The sequence below is a fragment of the Acomys minous genome (genome assembly GCF_964271855.1).
Source record: "Acomys minous genome assembly, chromosome: 4".
NCBI classification, from domain to species: Eukaryota; Metazoa; Chordata; class Mammalia; order Rodentia; family Muridae; genus Acomys; species Acomys minous.
The window spans coordinates 59,864,378-59,886,373 of NC_140486.1; the positions used below are offsets into that span (position 1 = coordinate 59,864,378).

At 46.4% G+C, this 21,996-nt stretch overlaps 1 protein-coding gene and 1 pseudogene across 7 annotated transcripts in view; one reads left to right on the forward strand and one right to left on the reverse strand.

The window, feature by feature from the left end:
• The window catches only part of FHOD3 (formin homology 2 domain containing 3), a 412,148-nt gene that overhangs the window by 246,475 nt on the left and 143,677 nt on the right, over positions 1 to 21,996 (reverse strand). The window lies entirely within an intron of this gene.
• On the forward strand, positions 11,680 to 12,380 carry LOC311596164 (proteasome subunit alpha type-3-like; annotated as a pseudogene). Its single transcript has one exon. The product of its transcript is annotated as a proteasome subunit alpha type-3-like (transcript).

Sequence of the window (21,996 nt, forward strand, 5' to 3'; positions counted from 1 at the left end):
TGCCCTCCAGAATTTGAGGAAGTGAGTTGGCCTCGGGACCCCAGTGAAATACACTTTCAAACCAATACACTTCAGGAACCATCCATGCTCAGAGGCGAAACCAGAGTCAGCTAGATAAACTACCAACAAGCTGAAAATTCTGTCTCAAGCATGGCTTTTACCTCTAGGATCAAAGAAAGATAGAGAGAAGAGGGTCCTCAGAGACCCATAGTCCTGCCTTTCTTTGTAATCCAAGGAGAACCCCACATGTGTACCCAAAGTGGTCAGCTGTTCACACATTGTCTCCCGCCCACCCCCCCAATAGGCTGCTGGCCCCATGACATCATCTTATCTCACCTTAAGTGGCAGCTTAAGCCCCAGGGGACCCAGTGATGAGATTAAGGGTTAGGTGGTCTTGGCATTGGGTCTCCCTCTGTCTCTCTAGCTGTTTTCTCAGCTATGCACTTGTTAACTGTTCTCCCATTTCCTCCTTTTTACACTTCATTTTTCTCTTCTCTATCTTACCATCTGGAGAACTTTAAATATTTACCATACTTCATTAGCTTTCATACTGCCTTTAAAAAGTTTTAAAACTTGAAATGTTTCAATATTCCATACTTTTCTACTATATTCCTCCCCTGGAACCTTGCTCTGTGTGTGTGTGTGTGTGTGTGTGTGTGTGTGTGTGTGTGTGTGTGTGTGTGTGTTGGTTGGTTCTTTTCTTCTATTAGGACTGTCTTGAGAATTAAATGCTGTAGGAGAGCCCAGCCCATCGTGGGCAGCGCCGTTCCTCAGGAAGTTCGTCCTGTGCTAAAAAAACAAACAAACAAACTGGCTGAGCATTAGTTAGTGGGCAAGCCAGAGAGTGAACCTCCATAGATTCTGCCCTAGTCCCTGCCTTGAGTTCCTGACCTGACTTCTTCCCTTAACGAGGAATTGTGACCTGGAAGTATAAGTTTCAATAAATCCTTTCTTTCTCAAGTTGATTTTGTTAAGTGTTTTGGTTTTGGTTTGGTTTGGTTTGGTTTGGTTTGGTTGGTGCTGCTGTTGTTTTTAATCACAACAGGATAAAACAGGAACAAGACATCTCTAGACCCAACGTTCTGCGTATAGCACACAGTCAGCCTTTCCCAGGCACTATACTCATGATTTGGGGAGGCCCTTTTGCCCTCTGCCTGGCTCCCTGTATGACAAGAAGATTGCCTCAGCTCAGAACCTTCCAGGCCTTGTGGGCTGTCAGCAAGGCACTATCCCTGGCTGGGAGATAGAGCCTTTGTTTTCTGGGGTCAATAGCTCTTGACAGGGAAGGGCTCTCCTTCCCTGGCCTGGACACTTTGAGAGAAAGAGGTAGCTGTTGGGTCTTGGAGAGAAGATAAGGATCATTAGCCGAGGTCAAAAGGAAACAATCTGACATCAATCATGTCACCTCACAGAGACGGTGGGACTCAGGAGTGCACCTGCCCCACACCAGGGGGCCGGGGCTCCTTCAGTGCCCTTCAAGAGAACAGCAGCCATTCATCCAGGGCAAGTATTGTATCATGCAAACAAAACCGAACCAGAGAAAAGACCCAGTTTTTAATGTGCAGTTCTGAGAAGAGTTTATTCACTAGCCAATTGGGGAGGGAAGAACCAAAGAATGACAGGAAAAGACTATACTGCTGTGTTTCTACGATTAAATACAGCACAGCCAAATGGTGCTCGGTCCTGCCACGAATTCACACCTAACTATAGATTTCAACACCTAAAATAATGAGCTATAGATGTTGGGGCCCAAGTTCGAGTTACTTCCCCTCTGGGTTTCATTCCAGCTGTGGGTCCTGCATAGCCATGGTGAGCAGGGACAACATGGCGGGCCCAGGCCCTCTTGTTCTACCCTAAGAGCTATGTAAGCCCAGCACACTTGCAAACCTCACAGGGACACAAGTTGATGTAGTTTCAAAATCTGGTCGGTTTCAATTACAGAAAAGACCAAAGGGAGCCTAGAGTTAGACTCAGTGTGTCCTAGCCTGTCAGTCCACACCCCCTGGTGACATACAACTTTTATCTGAAGTCAGCTCCCACTGAGGACTAGAAGTACAGAGAGCTCCAGAGAAAAAGATGCCAGCACACAACAGTGAGCCATGTGCCAGGGGTTCCGTGCAGAAGAAGCAGCAGCATTGTGCTTTGTTCTAAGGGCAGCAGAGCGACTCTAGGATCATCCGGGATGTTTTACTTTCCAGCAAGATAAATCAGATTGCATGAAGTTTAGTGGTAGAGCACCAGCCATGCTCTCTGGAGTAAGGTCTTACCACGATCACAGCCCTGACCCACCTTTTGGCTTCTAGAAAAATCTGTGGGTCTCCAGTTTTATGTTTGAAAAAAAAAAAGGAAAGAAAAAAAAAGAAAAAGGAAAAAAGAGCACTTTTAGAATGGCTGATGGTAAAACGCCAGACTCTATTGGGGTATCAAGACCCCAGAGCAAATGGGCTCCGTGCTCTGCTCATGCGAGGTGACATAGAACAACTGTGTTGGAAAGTACTTTGATAGTTTCTTATAAACAGAACTAGACACCTTTCCTTGGGCCCAGCATAGCCCTACTTCTTGGCTATTCCAAGAGAAAAATGAAAACTTATACAAATGAAACTATTTCACGCAGATTCACAGTTGCCTTGCTCACAAAGGCAAAAATCTCCTGGAACTAGTCCAGTACCTGTCAGTTGGCGAGCAGGTAAACAAGCTGCGGGCCATTCGGACAAGCAGAGCTAATTGGCAATACAAACACTACTGACACATGTCACAACATGGAAGAGTTTCAAAATCACACTAAGGGAAGGGAGCCAGCCACCAGGAATATAAATTGTACAATTGCATTTGTACAAAGTTTTGGAAAAGACAAATATGATCTTCAGGGATAGAAAGCAGATCAGTGCTTGCCTGGACCGGGGGAAGGGAAGACTGCGAGGAAGATGCATGAAAGAACTTGAGAGGATATGGGTTTTGGTTTTTTTGTTTTGTTTTGTTTTTTGTCTTGCTTGTATTGGGGTATGCAGCTGTCAAAAGTCATCCAACTGTGCATTTAAAATGTGTCAATCTCCTTGTGTGTAAACTATTCGTCAGTCAAGTTAATGAGGAAAGAGAAGGCTGACCCTAGACTCTATAATTCAACTCAAGTTCTAACTCTGCAGAGACTCAATTACTTTAAGTTGCTGCTTCTAACCACACCAGACATAAGGGGTTATGAACGTCCACAGAGTGGTCACCACAAAACACCCATAGACGGAAAGGTGCAAGCTCATCGTTACCGGGAAAGCACTCAGGAAAGGCGCCATTGCCGGGGATGTGGGCTGGATGGAGAGGCAGGACTGCACACGCACGCCTCTCATGCTGGATGTGGGGGGAGAAGACCCATATGGACCTCCTTCCAGGGGGAAGCCAGGACAGCGCCGTCCACAGCTGCAAACTGTCATTGGGAAGATGAAGAAAAGACATCCTTGTGCTCACCGCCAAGCGCTAGGTATGCAGAGATGAGCCCAACACAGTGCTTGTGAGGATGCTAGCCTAACACGATAGCCCAGATAGATTGGCAGGGGACCCCAGAAAATGCTGACACATTTCCTTCAGCAGGGGCTTCAGAGCCCCAAACAGACATGGGGAAGTGGGTCTCTTCCTAGGGTCAGCGCAGGCAGGTGTGGCTCTCCTAGCCACACACTAAAGAGAGAACCAGCCTGGGGGTGGCTGGGCAGCAGCGGTCCCTTGGGACCAGCCACAGAGGACTCCTGGAAGCCATCAATCATGCCCAGGGCACTCAGCTGAGTTACGCTTCTGGGATTCATGCAGCCACCGTGATGTCCATTATGCACCCTGCTCTGTGCGAGGCTTCAGGTTCACTGAGTGTGGCTGCTGTCCTTTCACAGAGAAGTCATTTGTCAGCACATCAAAGAATTCCCATGGCTCTGTCCCCCTGCTCCTCAGCTAGCTTGTGGCTTCTGCAACCCAGTCTATGAGGACTTCCTCCCCGCCCTCACCAGGGTCTGTATCATGGAGGGCAGGTGTGACGATACATGCTTGTAACCCCAGTGCTGGTGAGGTGGATCTCTGGGGTTTCCTAGCCAGCTAGCCTAGCCTACTTAGTGACCTCTAGGACACACACACACACACACACACACACACACACACACACACACACACACACACACACACACCCTCTGGCCTCTTCAGGAAGCATTCGAGCCTGCTTTCAAGTACTCTATCTCTCAGCTCCTTCTCAGTGGCTTCACCATCAACTCACTGTTGTGTGAGGTGAGTGAACATCTGAAAGACAGCTACAACCACAAGCCCCTAACAGAATTAGACAGGCACAGGGGTCCACGTTCAGCACCACAACACAGGCCCCGAATCACTGTGAATGGGGCCAGCTGATCACTGGCTGAATTATTATTTCAGGCAAGGAAGTATGCGAGTGGGAAAAGGGAACTTAAACACATTTGCAAGAGATGTCATTTTCACTGGCTCGATCACCTTTATGCTCCAATGTCAGCCTATTACTTCCAAGGACAAACAAATGGTGGGAGTAGAAACACAGGCATGCGCTAACTAGGTATGGGACTCTGCTCCCTGTAAACCAGCTTGTCAGAGGCATCTCAAATGCAGCACTGGGAAAATGGATGGGGCGCACAGTTAAGGTCCAGGAAAGTGAGCTGCAGATTAGGTACCCTTTGCTGCTCCCCGAGTGGGGGCACGGGGGGGGGGGTTGCTTCCCTTCAATTCCCCTCTTCTTTTATGAACCTGAGCCACAAGCATGGAAAATTCCCTGGGTAATCTTTGTGGTCCCACGGCAGGGCCCCCAGACATTACCACACCCCTAGGGTGCTGGTGCTCTTTCCTGTGTCTCCACATGGCCCCAGGAAGAAGCATGAGTACCCGTCATTACAGCACACTTGGAGGCTGCCTTAAACACTGACTGCAGAGAAAGGTACCATTAGGCCAAATCCAGGCACCCAAACTGTTGCTTTGCTTTGTAAGGAAGCTGAGATCTGTTTTGCTTCTCCTAGTCTGAAAATTACAATAAACATTGGTCTCACGTTCTCATCAAGATCTAAGAGGACTAGATATTAGCCTCCTTGCACTAATTAATAGATGTTTCTAGAGGATATTTATGTACAGTCAGCTATAAATCACCTCCTATAGGTGTGAACTAAAATAGAATTTTAAGAGTAATTTCCACCATGTGGCATGGGAGGGTCATAGGAAAGACAGGCATATCCCACCTCAGATTACCAAAAAGGCTGTAACAGTTTAGTCTAAATGTGTTCTATGATGCACATTACAGGAACCAGACACATGGGCAACAAGATGCTAAAGGAAATCAGCAACAAAAGCGGGAGTTGGCGGCAATGAGGGGCAGAAGTGGATGACCTCCCCGTATGAGCCCCCGTGACTGTGGGCAGTCCACATCTGGGACTGTGACGGGGCACTCATGTCATTTTAAATAGAGGGGAAAGTATACGCTCCCTTTAGTTTTCCCACACTTGAATGAGTGCGGAAAAGCCTTAGGGGGGTCTGTCAAGAGTAGATTTGGATTCAGTAGACTTCAGAGGGGTTTGCATGTCTGTCAGGCTTGCAGGTGGTATCCCTAGGGCTAGCTAGTGGGTGATCCAAGGACAAGAGTAAGAGAACCACTGGCCTCAGGGCACTGATTAACACTGCAGCACTTGGGAGAAGCCTACTCGCCAGTGAAAGGTAGAAGTTTACATCAAGGGTAACCTCACAAGTGCCTTGAATCCTGTCATCTAGATCTGCCCCAAGGGGCACATCCATCATCGGAGATGAGTAAATACTCCTTCGGGGGTGACACAGATGAAATATAAGTTGTGTCATCATCCAGAAAGACTGGAGAGGTACTACCACGCTTGAACCAACAAGAATACAAGAGCCAAGAAACCTGCCACACCATTGGTGATGTATTTTAGCACCATTTATTTTTCATGTGGAAGTAAAACTCAGCCAACAGGAGTAGCCTCTTTCAGAAACACAGTGAACTTTAAAAAACAACAACAACAACAAACAGATCAACCTACAAATAACACAAGCGTGGCCATCTAGAAAAAGTCTGTCTGGGCCTGATGGTACCTATGAGTTTTGTGTTTCACGCTGTCTTCCAGACTACACCTACATCTTCATGAGCCACACTGGTTTGCTGCCTTGTCCTGGATTCAGGACACACTGTCTGCCTTGGGTCGTTTTCACATTATGCTGGAATCTTTGGAGTGACTTACCTCCCAGCACAAGAGTTCCAATATGAATCTTCCCATGCCGCCACACTAAGACATAGCTCTACCAATCTGGGGAAAGGAGGAGGACCCTAGATTTCATGGGAAGAGAGACCCATCTCTTTTCCTGTGTCTGAGCCCACACATCTGTTTCTAGGACACGAGTGAGTCTAATTGGCTCACAGAAGACTCCATGGTGGCCTTTGGCTACCATTTTTACCTTAGATGAATCATGGCCTGGCAACTAGACAGGTATTCTACAGTGTTCTATAAATCTTAAGTGCTGATTTTGGAACAGAATCAATTCCATTCAAGCCAACAGACATATATTAAACCCCACGAGATGGAAGGGATAAAAAGAACAACTTGCTCCCTGAGCGTTTACAAATGAGCATGAAAACAATTGCATAGTCTTAGGGATTCAGTGGCCACAGGAGAAGGACAACAGGGTCTGCGTCAGATGTCAGGGCAGAATCCATGGACAGTCCTTTCCTCATTTCTCTACCCCTAATCTCATCTGCCAAGGAATCCCACATCCAGCCCTTTTCGTGCCACTACCTGCTCCACATCCCTGCTCTAAGCCATTACCTCCCATCAGGATGCTGCAGTGTCCTCCCCCTGGGTTACTCTGCTTCTTCTCCTCTGTCTCTATATACTTCAGGTCTTCCAGTCCTTACCAACCCCTCCCTTCTGTGTAAAATCTCAGACATATCCTTTCAGGAGCATTTGCTCTCTCTGCTCGTAGTGGTTACCACTCTTCTACCGTGTAGTTTTCTCATTTCCCTTTAGTTACTGCCTACACCCCCACACACTGAAATGAAAGCTCCACAAGAGTGGGGCTTTTGTCTACTCAAGACACAGCTCTGTCCCCAGGGCCTTAACCAGTGACTGACACATAATAGGTATGAATTAACTGGTGAAGTGAGGAAGAAACCACCCCCCCAGCCCCTCTTTCCCTTATCTTATGAATAGGGTTTTGAGTTTGCCTTCATTCCCTTCCCTTTTCTAATTTCTGAGAACCAGGAGTAATTTTCAGGATGTGGAAGGCAGATCAAGTGTACAACTCTTCTATCTGATTAATTACATAAAACCCCAACCCAGATCCTGACACCACTATTTAGAATTCAGAGAAAATTGATTCATTCTCATCCTCAACTAAATTAACCCATGTTAAAATCAGACAGCCTCTGATTTGCTAATGCAGGACTCTTGCTTCAGTGGATAGGAGACAAACATCCTTTAAGATGTCACTCATCACATAAGATACCTTTGTCATTGTTACTTTGTATAAAAATTATGTAACCTATTTACAACATGAATATTCATATCGCACCACCTGGGTAAAGGGTATCAATCAAGCTTCAATCACATGTACCCTCCATTAATTTTGTTCTAAGGTGCTATTGCAAATTAGCCAGGCATAGAAATGGTAGCTTGGTATCTGTCCATGGTACCAATGGAACCATCATCCCCTCACCCCGACCCTATCCCCATTTTCAGAACCTTGTGAAATAGTTCTGTGTTGAATCTTATCTTTCTTGTTGAGGGGGTGGGTTAAAAAAGGAGTAAGGAAATGAAATAAGATGGAGTATCAGTGGAAAGAAAACTTAATCAAAAGAAAGCAGTCTTTTTTCCCACCTGGAGAAAATTTCCCGTTCTTTCTAGAAAGACATGCTAAGAGTCACTCTCCTTCTTTGCATTATCTTCTCCCACCCTGTTGCCCCATGGAGAGTTTTGGTTCTCTTGAAGAGCTGGTCCCATGGAAGCCTCTCAAGGAATAGATTATATCTGCTTTGGAAATTCCTGAGAATTTACTGTGAAAAGGAAGGGCAGAAAATAGCCAGAGCTTTCTGCTTTTCCCCTCCCATATTGCTTTTCTCCACTGTAAAAGGGAAAAAGCTGAGGAAAATTTAGGTTTGCTCTCAACATCAGCTAGAAATCGTTTAAAAAGCTTTAAAGTGGGGTGGGGAGTGCTCCACAAATATACACAAGAGTGCCCTGCACTCCCTGCCTGGCCCACAGCCAGCTGAATGAACTGGCTTGAGTTCCTGTCTAAAAGAGCATGAACAGTAAAGGGCAGGTAAAGGCGGGAACCATACCTAGAGACACAGAACAATAACCAGAGACCAGTCTTGGTATGGTGAAGGGCCTTCATTTTGGAACAATTGCTTGTGTCTGCTTCTTCCTGTACAATGGTCATTATATGTCACTAACGGGGTCTCTCTGTCCTACTGTGCCAGTTTGCCACAAGATAGGAATCAAGAACCAAATAGTCTTTGCTGGCTACAATTTGTTGAACACAGAATATCAGGTCAGCCAGTGAGCAAGATGACTAAAGCTGTCATTTTATGTTGCTAGAGTCTGTCAGAAATGTAAACCTCCAGAATAAAGCTGGAAATTGCAATTCAGAACCAAGGAGATGGCTATGTTGGTCAAGCACTTGCCATGCAAGTATCAGGACCTGAGTTCAATGTCCAGCACCCACAGAAAAGAGCCAAGTATGGTGGCCCACATGTATAAGCTTAAAACCTCATTGCTGAAAAAATTTTGAAAAATTTAAAAACCTCTTTGCTGGAGAGACAGAAGTATATTGCTGGGGCTGGCTGGCCAACCAGGCAGCTGGATCAGTGAGCTCCAAGTTTAGTGAGAGACTTTATAAAAGAACAAAAAACCAAAGCAAAGCAAATGTTGCCAGAGGAATGTCACCCAAAGTTGCCTTTTGGCCTCCATATACAGACACATACACATAATACATACTGGCCTCCACACACATGTACACATACATACACACATATACACACAAACATCCTCACACATCTGCATACACAAATAAAAATTTAAAGCTGCAAATAAACGGGAAAGATTCTTTGATGATCTACACTGCATTCACTTAGTGATAGCACCCTTAAAGCCAGATAAAACAGCGGTTCTTAGCCTTCCTAATGCTGCAGCCCTTTAATACCGATTCTTGGTTGTAGAGACCCCAACCATAAAATTATTTTTGTTGCTATCTCATAGCTGTAATTTTGCTACTTTTATGAGTCATAATGTAAGTGTCTGTGTTTCCTGATGGTCCTAGGCGGCCCTTGTGAAAGGGTCACTCCACACTGAAGGGATTGCAAACTTCCCACAGAGTATCAGGGGCAGCGGCCCTGGGATAGAGGAACTGAAACTGACGGCTCATTCCCTCTCCAGGAAGACACTTAGGCTACCCCAGCCCCCTTCCCATTTCAGAACCCTTTGACAGACACAAAGCAAGGGCTATCTACCCTGCATGTGTTTAAATTTTCCATTACAGAATCGAATCAAATTTCATCCTAAAGTCTAACATGCCAATGGCCAGCTGCTTAGACACAGCAAGCGAGAAGCAGTTCTCAGACCACAGTCAGGGTGGGAAGACCTCAGGGTACCTGAGAGCAGGGGGGCAGGGGGTTAAGCAACAAGAGGCATCTGTCTGCTGCTGCGCCCAACTGTCTCCCTCGGGGCCTCTGTGAGGTCCCTAGCGGAAAGCTGGCCAAGAAGCAGGAAGCACTTTTGCTTAAACCCACTTTACAGAACGAATCTGTTTCTTTTCACTGGCTGTGAGGCCTCAGTAGTGTGGATGGAGGGGATGGTTTCATCAGCTCACTCTGTCTTTTTCTGGATGAGCAGGTTTTAGGAATGGTTAATTTGATCCTGGACCAGCCCCCTGCAGCTGCAGCTGGGAAAGAGCTGTGGAGGGAAAAGGCAGCCCTGGCTTGGGGAAAACTCAGGGCATGGGAGCTCCTGCACCAGCCTTTCCCAGGAGGAACTGGGAGGAGAAGGCACAACAGGAGGCAGCAGCCAACCTTTTTATATGTATAATAACATTTTTGAAATTATAGTATGATTACATCATTCCTGTCTTCCCTTTCCCGCATCCAAGCACTCTGTTGAGCTTTCTCTCAAATTTATGCCATTGTTTTAATTGTTGCATGTGTGTGTGTGTGTGTGTGTGTGTGTGTGTGTGTGTGTGTGTGTGCGCGTGCGTACATAAATGCACCTACTCAATCTATACAGAGTCATTGTATGCATGTGATCTCAGGGCTGACCATTGGGTATTAGATAGTTAGCTGAGTGTGGAAGCAGCAGTACATTTTACACACTCACATGTCTGCTCTTGTGATCATAGGTAACATACACAACCAAACATAGTGAAGTTCTCAGGCTTGTATATTTGCAATGCTTCTGACAATTTAATGATGACACTAGATATAGTTCTGAGAATGAGAGTTTACACTCGGAATCCCAATGGTCAGAGAGAGGAGGCAGGAGAATTATTCAAATTTGAACCAGCCTGGAGTGTGAAGTAAGACCCTGATTCATAAATACAGGTGTTCAGGATCATGAGTTGTTATCCATTAAATATATTCCAAAAATGATACATTCCCAAAATGGCTACTGATGACCTCTGTACATCCACTAGCATGCTACTATAAATAAAAATGCTAACTGCATGTGCCCAAGGTTTCCAAAACCTGGAAGCTCGTGACAGCACCAATAAACAACTATAAACTTCAAGATTAAGGACACCAGTTTGGCAAGCTGATCCCCAGACAGAAAGGGCCAATGTTCTGTCATGGCGTAGCTCCGTCCAGAGACTGGAGCCTCTGGTGGTAAGGCATAAATGGCTAAGTCATTCAGTGTCCTCAAAGAAAGCGGGCCCAAGGAAGAAGGTGACAGCGCCTGTCTTGAGTTTCAAAGTCAGGGGAGTATTTAGAGGTCTTGAAAGTGGCACCATTTATACAGCTCATTCTCACCTCTGAAAAAAAATAGTCATGACCTTCATAGCATCACACGACGAAGACCCATAGAATGGCCACTGGAAAGGGCTCCCCAGGAAACGTGGGACATGGGTGGGGTGGGGCGGGGCCACTGTGAGTGGGATGGCACAAGAGAATTCAGGTGCCGATTACTAAGTCTGAACTGCCCATCCGAAGCTGATAAAAGCGTCTACTCTGGGCCTTGTGTGTGCAGTACAGTGACATTCAGAATCCCTCCGTTGCTATTCCAACTTTAGGAAGGGGAACCAGAGCACTCAAGTGCTCCCCTAGAGGGCAGAGTCGCAGAGCCCTCAACAGTTTGAGAGTGGACAGGGCACTGAGAGGGGAGGAAACAAGACTGGGAGGTTATCAGAACCTGGCTTCAAGTTTACTGCTATGTCCCGTTCATCCCCCAGGCAAGACCAGTCGCCTCCTCAGTTCTCTTTGGTAATTCCTGCAACCTTTAGATCTTCCCTCTCTTTTCCTTAATTTAAGATAAATTATGGGGCGCTTCTGGCCTGGAATCCCTCCGTGGCCTCCCGGGTCTGCACCGTGAGCTCCATTGGCACCGGGTATGGCCTGTCAGCCTCTACGTTCTCTCCTGATGGAAGAGTTTTTCAAGTTCAATGTGCCATGAAGGCTGTGGAAAACAGTAGGGCAGCTATTGGGATCAGATGTAAAGATGGAATTGTGTTTGGGGTAGAAAAGCTCATCCTTTTCTAAGCTTCATGAAGAAGGCTCCAATAAACGGCTTTTTAATGTTGACCGGCATGTTGGAATGGCAGCCACAGGTTTGATGGCAGATGCTCGTTCGTTAGCAGACAAAGCAAGAGAAGAAGCCTCCAACTTCAGGCCTAACTTTGGCTGTAACGTTCTTCTAAAGCATCTTGCAGACAGAGTGGCCATGCATGTACATGCTTATACACTCTACAGTGCTGTTAGACCTGTGGCTGCAGTTTCCTGTTAGGGTCTTACAGTGCGAATGACGGCGCACAGCTCTATATGATCGACCCATCGGGTGTATCATACGGTCATTGGGGCTGTGCCATTGGCAAAGCCAGGCAAGCTGCAAAGACAGAAATAGAAAAGCTCCGGATGAAAGAAATGACTTGCCACGACGTAGTAAAAGAAGTTGCACAAATAATTTACACAGTACACAATGAAGTTAAGGATAAAGCATCTGAACTAGAGCCCAGCTGGGTTGGTGAATAACTAAAGGAAGACATGAAATTGTTCCAAAAGACGTAAAAGAAGAAGCAGAAAAATAAGCCAAGGAATCTCTGATGGAAGAAGATGAATCAGACGGTGACAGCATGTAACATGTTTTTCACTATGCACTGTTCTGTATTTCTGTGACAGTTCTATATGACTAGCACCATAGATTATATATACCCACTGACCAGTTTTCATTAAACTTTGTCTTTTTTTTAAAAAAAAAGATAAATTATGGCCCCTTGAATAAGCAAAAAGAATAAGAGACTGGAAATTAGAAAGTGAATTTGTGAATTACAGTTCTTTACCAAGGCTTCGAAAACTAAGGCAAAACAAAACAAAACAAAACAAAACACAAAAAACCCACCCACTCATATTGTCACCTTTAATTTTTTAAATGTAAACTACAGGTAATTTTATAGTGAACAAAAGTGGTTAGAGAGCAGATATCAGGCATTACTGGACCATTTCTTCATAAAGCTACAACCTAACCCAAGTCCCTCAAAATATCTTTTAAAACATCTGTGAAATATCCTCAGAAAACTGCTTGGATATGTATAGGCTTGTGGGTATTTTTCAATGCACTTATAAACACTTCAGTTTTAAAACTGGGAGGGAGAAAGGGAAGGAGGATAGGAGGAAAAGGTGGAGGGGAGGAAGGGAAAGGGGAGAGCGGCAAGCAACCTGGCAATTTTAAGTAGAGAAGTGAGACCAGAGCCAGTGGCCTGCCTCAGAACAATCCTTCCATCTCCACTCATCATGGAGAACCAAGGTACTCCATCAACACCCATGGCGAAATGAGGAAACAATAGTAGGACCAAAAGACAGTAACACTGGAAACCTTTAGATCCCTTCTGCTCCGATGGAATGGCCTCTGACACTGGCTCTCACAAGAGCAAAACTGGATTCCGCCTCCTGGAACCTCCCAGAGTTCTCTGTTCCTTCAGTCTGTATGTCATGCCCCAAGAAGTGAGAGTCTTGGAGGTTCCTTCTGGCTCGGTTTCATTGCTGTCTTCTGCTCCCAGAACTACCATTACGTGCTTTCACTTCCTGAGCAGAGACCCATGACCTGCCACGTGCGTGCTACAGTTTAGAATAGCACTTACTGCTATACTGAGTTCAAATCCTCAGTACCCATATAAAAACCTGGCATGGACACACACACACACACACACACACACACACACACACCTATAATACAAGGTGTATTCAAGGAATCTTGCGAGGCTGTGGTGGGAAGCATGCAAATGCCATCTTGTCACTTCTTATTTGGACCGGAAGGCACAGGTGCTCTTACCCACTGGCTATCTCCCAAGCACAGGCTATTCCTACTTTAGAATTTGTCACTAATTCTATTTCCTGACTATTCAAGTCTATGTGCCTATGCCCAGCTTTAAGGACCCACATACCGCAGAAGTACTCTGTGGCGGTTTGAATAGATTTGGCCCCCACGGACTCATGTGTCTGAATGCTTGGCGCTATTTGGAGGTGTGGCCTTGTTGGAGTAGGCGTGGCCTTGTTGGAGGAAGGCTTTTGTCACAGCAGGGACAGGCTTTGATGTCTACCCTTCTCCAGGTCTGCCCAGTGTGGAATCTAGTTTCCTCCTGGCTGCCTGTGGATCAGGATGTAGAAGTCGCTGCTCCTCCAGCACCGTGTCTGCCTGCACTCTGCCATGCTCCCTGCCACGATGACAATGGACTAAACCTCTGAAACTGTAAAGCAGCCCCAGTTAAATGTTTGCCTTTATAAGAGCTGCTGTAGTCACGGGGCCTCTTCACAGCAGTAAGACCCTAACCAAGACACATTCCCTTCCACCTCTCTGCGCGCACCCCACACCCCTGCAGACCACCTCACCTATACCCTACACTTTATTATCCCTCCTCCCCTTTCCCTGGAGTGCCAGCCCTCCTCCCCAGCTTCCCAAACTAAACCCATCACTTAAGACCTTCTCCAAGGTCCAAGTTTATTAGACACCTCCCGCCACAGCGGCTCTTTCTCCTCTCCAAAGTCATATAGCCCAAGAAATTATCTCACCTGGTTTGCCATATGATCTAGACACAGTACACAGTCCTGCTGCGTGCCGTTCTTTACGTGCCTGCGTTCGTATGCATTTAGGTACCTAGATTTTCGGGGATCAAACTCAGAAGGACTTTACCGACTGAGGTATTTCCCCCTCCCCCAACCCCACCCCTGCCCCAGGCACACTTGCACCCTAATCCCTCTTTGTGCAATTCTTTCTCAATTTATGCTGAAACCCCATCATGTCCTGCCAGAGCACTGCACGGTAAAGGAAGTGATCGAGGAGACCTCTGGGCAACATACCTCCCGTCCCAACCCCCACACTGAGCTGACTACATCATTTGGACCTTCATACTAAGGAACAGATCTTGGAAGGGAAAAAAAAAAAAGGTCAAGAGATTGTTTGCCTTTGATGTGTAATTCAATTTGCTTCCTGATTCCTAATTTTCCCCGCAGCGCGCTTTGAAGTGGCTAATTGACATGAAATTACTGCCTTTGATCCTGAGATAAGTGACTCACGCTGGGTGAGAGCGCACTTGACCATAATGATCTCCACGCATCCTACGGCCCTTTCCTCGAGACAGGGGGCCCAGAGACAAAGAACTTGGCACACACAGGTTGCAGGAATGTGGGGAGAGATCCATTTGGGGTGGCTGACCCTAGCCTCCTACCTCACCCCATAAAATGGGCTGCCATCAATGGATTTAGCTAGGACAGGAGAATCCAGTCTAGTACAATAGCCCTGGCCTCTGGGACCAAAAGGATTATTGGTGGCTAGAGACGGAGAGCCCATACTGCCTGCTTGATGGGATGCTTCTTCCTCACAGAGGTGTGGCAGATGTCTCTCAAGGCGCTTGACAGCCTGTGAGGCATTTCACCAACAGTCCCCCAGTAGGGCTAACCTCTTTTTTTAAATTAATTTATTCATATTACATCTCAGTTGTTAGCCCATCCCATGTATCCTCCCATTCCTCCCTTCCTCCCACTCCTCCCTACTCCCCTCCCCTATGTCTGTGTCTGAGGGGGACCTCCTCCCCCTGTATATGCTCATAGGGTATCAAGTCTCTCCTTGGTGACCTATTATCTTTCCTCTGAGTGCCACCAGGCCTCTCCATCCAAGGGACATGTTCAAATATGGGGCAGCAGAGTTTTAGTAATCCTAAATGTGTACCTTAGGAGGCCGGGCTCCTCAGCCAGGGAGCCCAGTGCCCTTGGGACCAGCTGGGTAATGTGACCACCAAGTAGCAAGACTACAACAGCCCAAGACTAATGGGTTGATGTTAGAAAGCAATGAGTGACTACACAAATGAAAGGGTAGCCTTCATAAGCTGAAAATCACAATATAAGTGAAGTGCTGGCGCTGGGCTCAATTGGAAAAGAAACTGCCTAGCATTCATGAAGCCATGGGCTCCATGCTCAGCACTGGATAAAGTAGGTGTGTGGTACATGCCTATAATCTCAGCGCTGGGGAGGTGGAGGAGGAAGACCAGTGGTTTGAGGCCATCCTAAGCCAGATAGCAAATTTTCTGCCAGCCTGGGCTACATGAGACTGTCTTTTTTTTTTTTTTTAAAGTAGCAAAATAGTTTCAAAACTGTTCTCCTGACCTAATTTTGGATCGCATTTCTCTAACATATTTAGTATTTAGTGAATGGCACATTCTAGCAAGCCTCTCCCCACCCCTCAGCCCCCACCCCAAACCCAATGCCTCGGGTTTTCTAATTTACTTATTTTTTTTTTAGTTAATTGGAATAATATGTTTCTTAAGGATACTTTCATGCATGTATACCACTTGCTTTGCTCATGTCACCATCACCACCACCACCACCACCCGTACTCCTTAAAGCTTTTACTCAGCATTCCCTAGGGTATTTTAACACATACTTATTTGTCCTAACTACAAAACTAATACTTCCCACTGAAAAAATATGCAGCATCTTACATTAATAAAAATTATAAAATCCCATATATAGAGATATAAATATAAATATATAGATATAGATATATCAGGCTAAAGAAGCCTCCTGTAATGCCCACCAGGCAGAGTATGATGCCCCACAATTTGCTCAATAGAGAGAATGGTCCCACAAACACATCCATACTCAGAGCATGGATGAAGGCTTCTGCACCTAGTGGCTGCACAGAACACTCTGCAACGCTGCCTGGCTGGTCTTCTTTTGGAGGGCATGCCCTTCTCTTGAGAATTCTCAATTCTGTGTCCCTCCATTCCTCTCAGAGCTCTAGGCTGCCTGGCCTACCTGGGCACAAAGTCCTCTTTAGCTATGAGGAGAAGTAACAGTCTACATCCCCAACTTCCCATGGTTGGGGACTATTCAAGGACCACTGAGTGGTTGAAAATGCCAGCCACCTAAGAATCCTGGTCCCTGATGGACATCACCCCTGGATGGAGCTCAGCCCCGGAAAGACTACCAAGCTGACCAAAGGCCCCAGTACACTTTTTGAGCTTGTGTGTGCCTCACAGGATGGGCCGCAATAAATATGGGCTGAGCTCTGCAGCAGGGGTGGGGTGGGCACCAGTGTGAAACACAGCAACTGCACCCCTGTCCCCCCTCTTACCCTTACAAATAAAAGCACTTTGTGCATTAAACAAGCAAGTAAAGAAATAGTCCATGTAAAAGGCACAAACTTCGGGAGAATTTTTGTTAGTTCTAATGAGATGTATTTCACATACCATAAAATTTATAAGGTACACTATATGATTATTTAGTTTTGGTATTTTCAGAAAGTTAGGCAACCTCTACCTCTAGCTGTGAACACTTTTATCACACTTACAAAGAAACCCCACACTCATTTCCTGTACCCCAACGAACTCCTCCTCCCAGGCCTGACTCATCTTCTTTCTATCCTCTGCATTTGTCTATTCCAGACAATTCATCTAAGAATGTAAATGGGATTTTTTAAAATTTGGTTTCCTTAATATACTGTTTTCAGTGGTAGACCATGTAGTTTCCATGGCTTTTCAAGGCAATTGTTATTCTACATGGATATATCATACTATGTTTATCCATTCAGCACTTGATAGGCATTTGAGGGTGTTTCTACATTTTAGCTCATGAGAATGATGTTGTGAGTATTTATATACACAAGCCTCCTGTGTGCATGTGTGTCTCCAGTTCCCTTTCAGTACGACTGGCACAAAGTTCGAGTAACCCTAGTTTTTCTCTGGCATGTATTTCCAGCTACCTCTCTCTCTCTCTCTCTCTCTCTCTCTCTCTCTCTCTCTATATATATATATATATATATATATATATATATATATATATATATATAGTTCATGAGAACATGAAGACTCTAGCATTTCACAAAGTGGAAAGGCCCTGAGATGCTCAGAGTCCCCAGCCCCATGAACCATCTGCTGCCAGCTATACCCTGGGAAACTTCAGATAGACAGCCTCTACAAAAACATTGAATACAGATTTGAGCTCCCAACTACCAAGAAATGGCCTGAGTCCCAGGCTGCTTAGCTTCAGTCTCCAAGGAAAACCACCACATTCTCCAAGTCCAGAGGGCAATCAAGGTCAAAGTAAAAATCAAAAAGGGCTCCTAGTCCTGTGTCCTGAGGCCAAGTTCAAAGCAGAAGCAGTCCAGAGGGTGGGAGCCCTAATGTAACAGAACCAAACATCACTAGCCAAAGTTCTGCCTGTGGCTGCCAGGGTTTGCCTGACTCTGCCTTACTCTCCAGACCAGCAGTTCTCAACCTATGGGTCATGACCCCTCTAGGGGTCACATATCAGATACTCTGAACTTCAGATATCCTTGCTCCTATGGGGACACAGTGGGGACATGCTCCTATGAACATGGTAGAGATGGCAGAGATGTGACAGGCAAGGATTTGCAAATGTAATTAGTCCTGTTTCACAAAACTGCCCCAAACCAATACACCTCTTAGGACACCTATGTCCCTTGCAAGGTCTTTTTACTGTTCTATGATGTCTAGATATTAGAAGAAATACTGTTTTCTAAATCTTAACTTTAACTACTGAGGGCCAATGGGTAGGAATGGGTAGAAGCCAAATAATTAAATGCTTAGATAATGTAGCTCTCGTGTGGGGCTTGAGGGGAGCAACACTGCACTCACTGGGTTTCCCAGAATGGACTCCAAGGATTACCAATGCCCCCAGAACACTGCCCGAGGCTGTCCGATGACACCAGTGAGATGGATCAGTGGGTAAAGAACTTCCCACGCAAACCAGACAACCAGAGTTTAGTATCTAGAGCCCGTGTAAATAAAGGTGGAAGGAGAGAAACAGCTGCACAAAGTAGTCCTCGGACCTCCATAGTGACATGTATGCACATGTGCACGCAACAATGATAACAATAATTTAATACATTTTAATACATTTTATTATTATTTATTAGTAATATTAAATAAAACTTAATAATAAAAAATTCAAGCTGTGTCATAGTAGAGAACACTTTTTTTGGTGTGTGAGAATGGTGTGTGTGTGTGTGTGTGTGTGTGTGTGTGTGTGTGCATGTGTGTGTGTGCGTGTGTGTGTGTGTGTGTGTATAAGGATGTTTGTGTCTGAATGCATGTGATATGTGTGTGTATGAGTGCACACGGTATGTGTATGTGGTGTTTACTTGTGTGAGTGAGTATATGTGCCATGTGCATTAAAGGAAGCCAGAAGGGAATGTCAGGTAACCTGCTCTATCACATTCCACCTCATCCCCTCACTGAACTGGTAGCCACCAAGCGTTAGCAATCCTCCTGTCTCTGATGCCCACAGAGCGGGATTACAGGTGATGTGGTCATGTCAGGTGTTTACCTGGGTACAGAGGATTTGAACTCGGGTCCTCATGCATACACAACCACCTTTCACGCTGAGCTATTTCTTCAGCTCTAAGAACTCTTTTTACTAATCTCTGAGAGGAGTTTTGTGGAATGCAGCTAAGACACAGAGTACCTGAGGCTCCTGTGGGGTTGCTTCCTCACCGCCATAGGGTGAGCAGCTTTGCTCCATCATACACTCTCTTCTGTGATGTTTGGCCTCAACACAGACCCCAAGCTGCAAAGCTGGCTGGTCGTAAGCTGGGACTTCTGCACTGTGAGCCTAAGTCAGTCTTTCCCACAATGGCTGTGTTGTGCTAGGTTATTTGTCACAGTAGCAGAAAGCTGACTGATACACACAGGAAGTATTCCAGCAGTTGCCTATAGCTGAAGGGGAGGAGACAAGGACTGAAGAGTGACTGCTACTCAGGTTGTAGTTTCCTATGATGTGATGGAATACTCTGGAATTAGAGACTGGCAAGAGCTATACAATCTTGCGAGGGTATTAAAAACTAAGAAAGTATATCCCCCCCCCCTAAAAAGATGAGTTCTGTGGCATATAAATTTGTCTCAATAAAGCTGGTCTTAAGAGTTCTCACTTAGAGGAGACAGCAAGTGCAGAGATGCACAGCACTTGCTGTGGAATATGAGGATCTAAGTTCAAAACCACATCACCCATGTAAAAAACAGGGTGGGGTGCATGCACCTGTAACCCCAGCATTATGAGTAGATACAGGAAGATCGCTGAGGCTTGATAGCCACCTCCCTCACTGAAAAACAGCAAGATCCAAGTTCAGGGAGAGAGACTGCCTCAGGGGAATAAGGTGTAGAGACACCTAACACACTCCTCTGGCAGCTACATACATATAAACACACAAATAATAATAAATGATAATAGGTATTCGTTCACATGCTATATATACATATATATATATGTATACATATACATATACATACGGTGTTATAAAGTTATGTATATTCTTTTCTCACTCATAAATAGTAGGTGACATCATAGCAACCTGCCAGGGACTGTTCAAGACTGTCTGAAAGCAACTCCAAAGATCCTGAGCTTCCTCACTGCCCAGGAGGGAAACGGAATGGATACCATGTACAGATAGATAGATAGCCAGATAAGATAGATAAGACAGACAGACAGACAGACAGACAGACAGATCCTTCCCATGAGCTGAAACAAAACAAAACAAAACAAAAACAAAAACCCATTGCTTAAGCTGTGGATAGACAGTGGGTGACTGGGAGTGGGAAGCCACACACCTTTAAACGGGGTCACATTCCCACAGAGGAGTGATCTTTGCAGCCTTTGCCCTGATGAGTATAATTTTCTGTCCCAAAGCCTCAAGAAGAATGTTCTGAAAGTCATTTCTGCACAAAAAGAGTCCTTACTCAGCAAGGGCTGAACAGACCATTGTGCAAAACCGAACTGCACAGATGATCTTTGTTGGCCGCAGGAGCAGCTCAGGGGCCACTGGGGAAGGGCTGTGCTAGTTCGACAATTCAGCAGTTCCTTGCTGTGGGCACAAATGCACTCAAGGAGAACAGAAGGGGTGTTTTTCACTCACAATCGCTTGGAAGCCTTGGGGAAAGCGGGGTAGCCATGGGAAACCTCTAGGAAGCACAGGTTCACACAAGATGCTAGCCAGCTCAGGTGAACTAAATGGGAGGGGAAAGGGGACTGTAGGGCCTTGGGATGAAGGAAGAGGGACTGACCATACTCAGCCCCGGATGCTTAAAGTGGCATCCAAACAGCCCGAGCTTGTGTTCCTGTGCTCCCAGGTTCAGCAGAGTCCCAGGAACAGCTGTTCTCCCCAAATCCACCGTCCTGGAAAGTGTTCTCCTCCACTCTTTCACTGCATGCAGAAATGCTTAGCATTGCTAACTCCAGGCACTGCAGGATCTGAGCCTCACCACATTGCAATGCTCCTGGGCAGTGCAAGCCAAGACTGAAAGCTCTTGGGTTTCCGCTCTCAAGAGATAAAACTAACTACCTACACAGACGTCATCTTTTCCCCGGGACACCAAAGGACAAAGAATCCATTGGCAAGGTGTCATCAGTGAAAGGACCAGAGTCAGCACAGGACACACCAAGACCAAGTTCTCAGCACATAGGAGATTTATTTGCCCGAGAGGGACCCAAAGGGCAAAAGATAAGAGACAAAGACAGGAGACTGGAGATGAGGGACAGGGGAGAAAGGAACAAGGCAGAGGGGAAGGGATATTTGCCCCTGAGGGAGAAAGGACTGCCTCTGGGTAGAGAGGAGGCAGACATGGCTCGCAGGCAAATGGCAGTTTATAAAGGGAAAAGGCGAAACCCCATGTTAGGATGAGTTGGTTTGTTTTGGCTGGGCATGTTAATTAGAGTAGCCAAAAGGGGTGATAGCTAGACCTTAGTGGTTAGCATCAGTAGGCAGAAGTGGCCAAATAAGGGATTATACCTTGGTAGATAGCTTCAGGAAAGTAATCTAATGGATTTTAAAGGAGGGGGGAGGGTAAAAGGCAAAACCTGTGGGCACCATACCTGCCATGTTCAGGCCTGCCGCAGCCCTGCACCACACCTGCCATGCTCAGGCCTGCGGCAGCCCTGCACCACACCTGCCATGCTCAGGCCTGCGGCAGCCCTGCACCACACCTGCCATGCTCAGGCCTGCGGCAGCCCTGCACCACACCTGCCATGCTCAGGCCTGCGGCAGCCCTGCACCACACCTGCCATGCTCAGGCCTGCGGCAGCCCTGCACCACACCTGCCATGCTCAGGCCTGCGGCGGCCCTGCACCACACCTGCCATGTTCAGGCCTGCGGCGGCCCTGCACCACACCTGCCATGTTCAGGCCTGCCGCGGCCCTGCACCACACCTGCCATGTTCAGGCCTGCGGCGGCCCTGCACCACACCTGCATGTTCAGGCCTGCCGCGGCCCTGCACCACACCTGCCATGTTCAGGCCTGCGGCGGC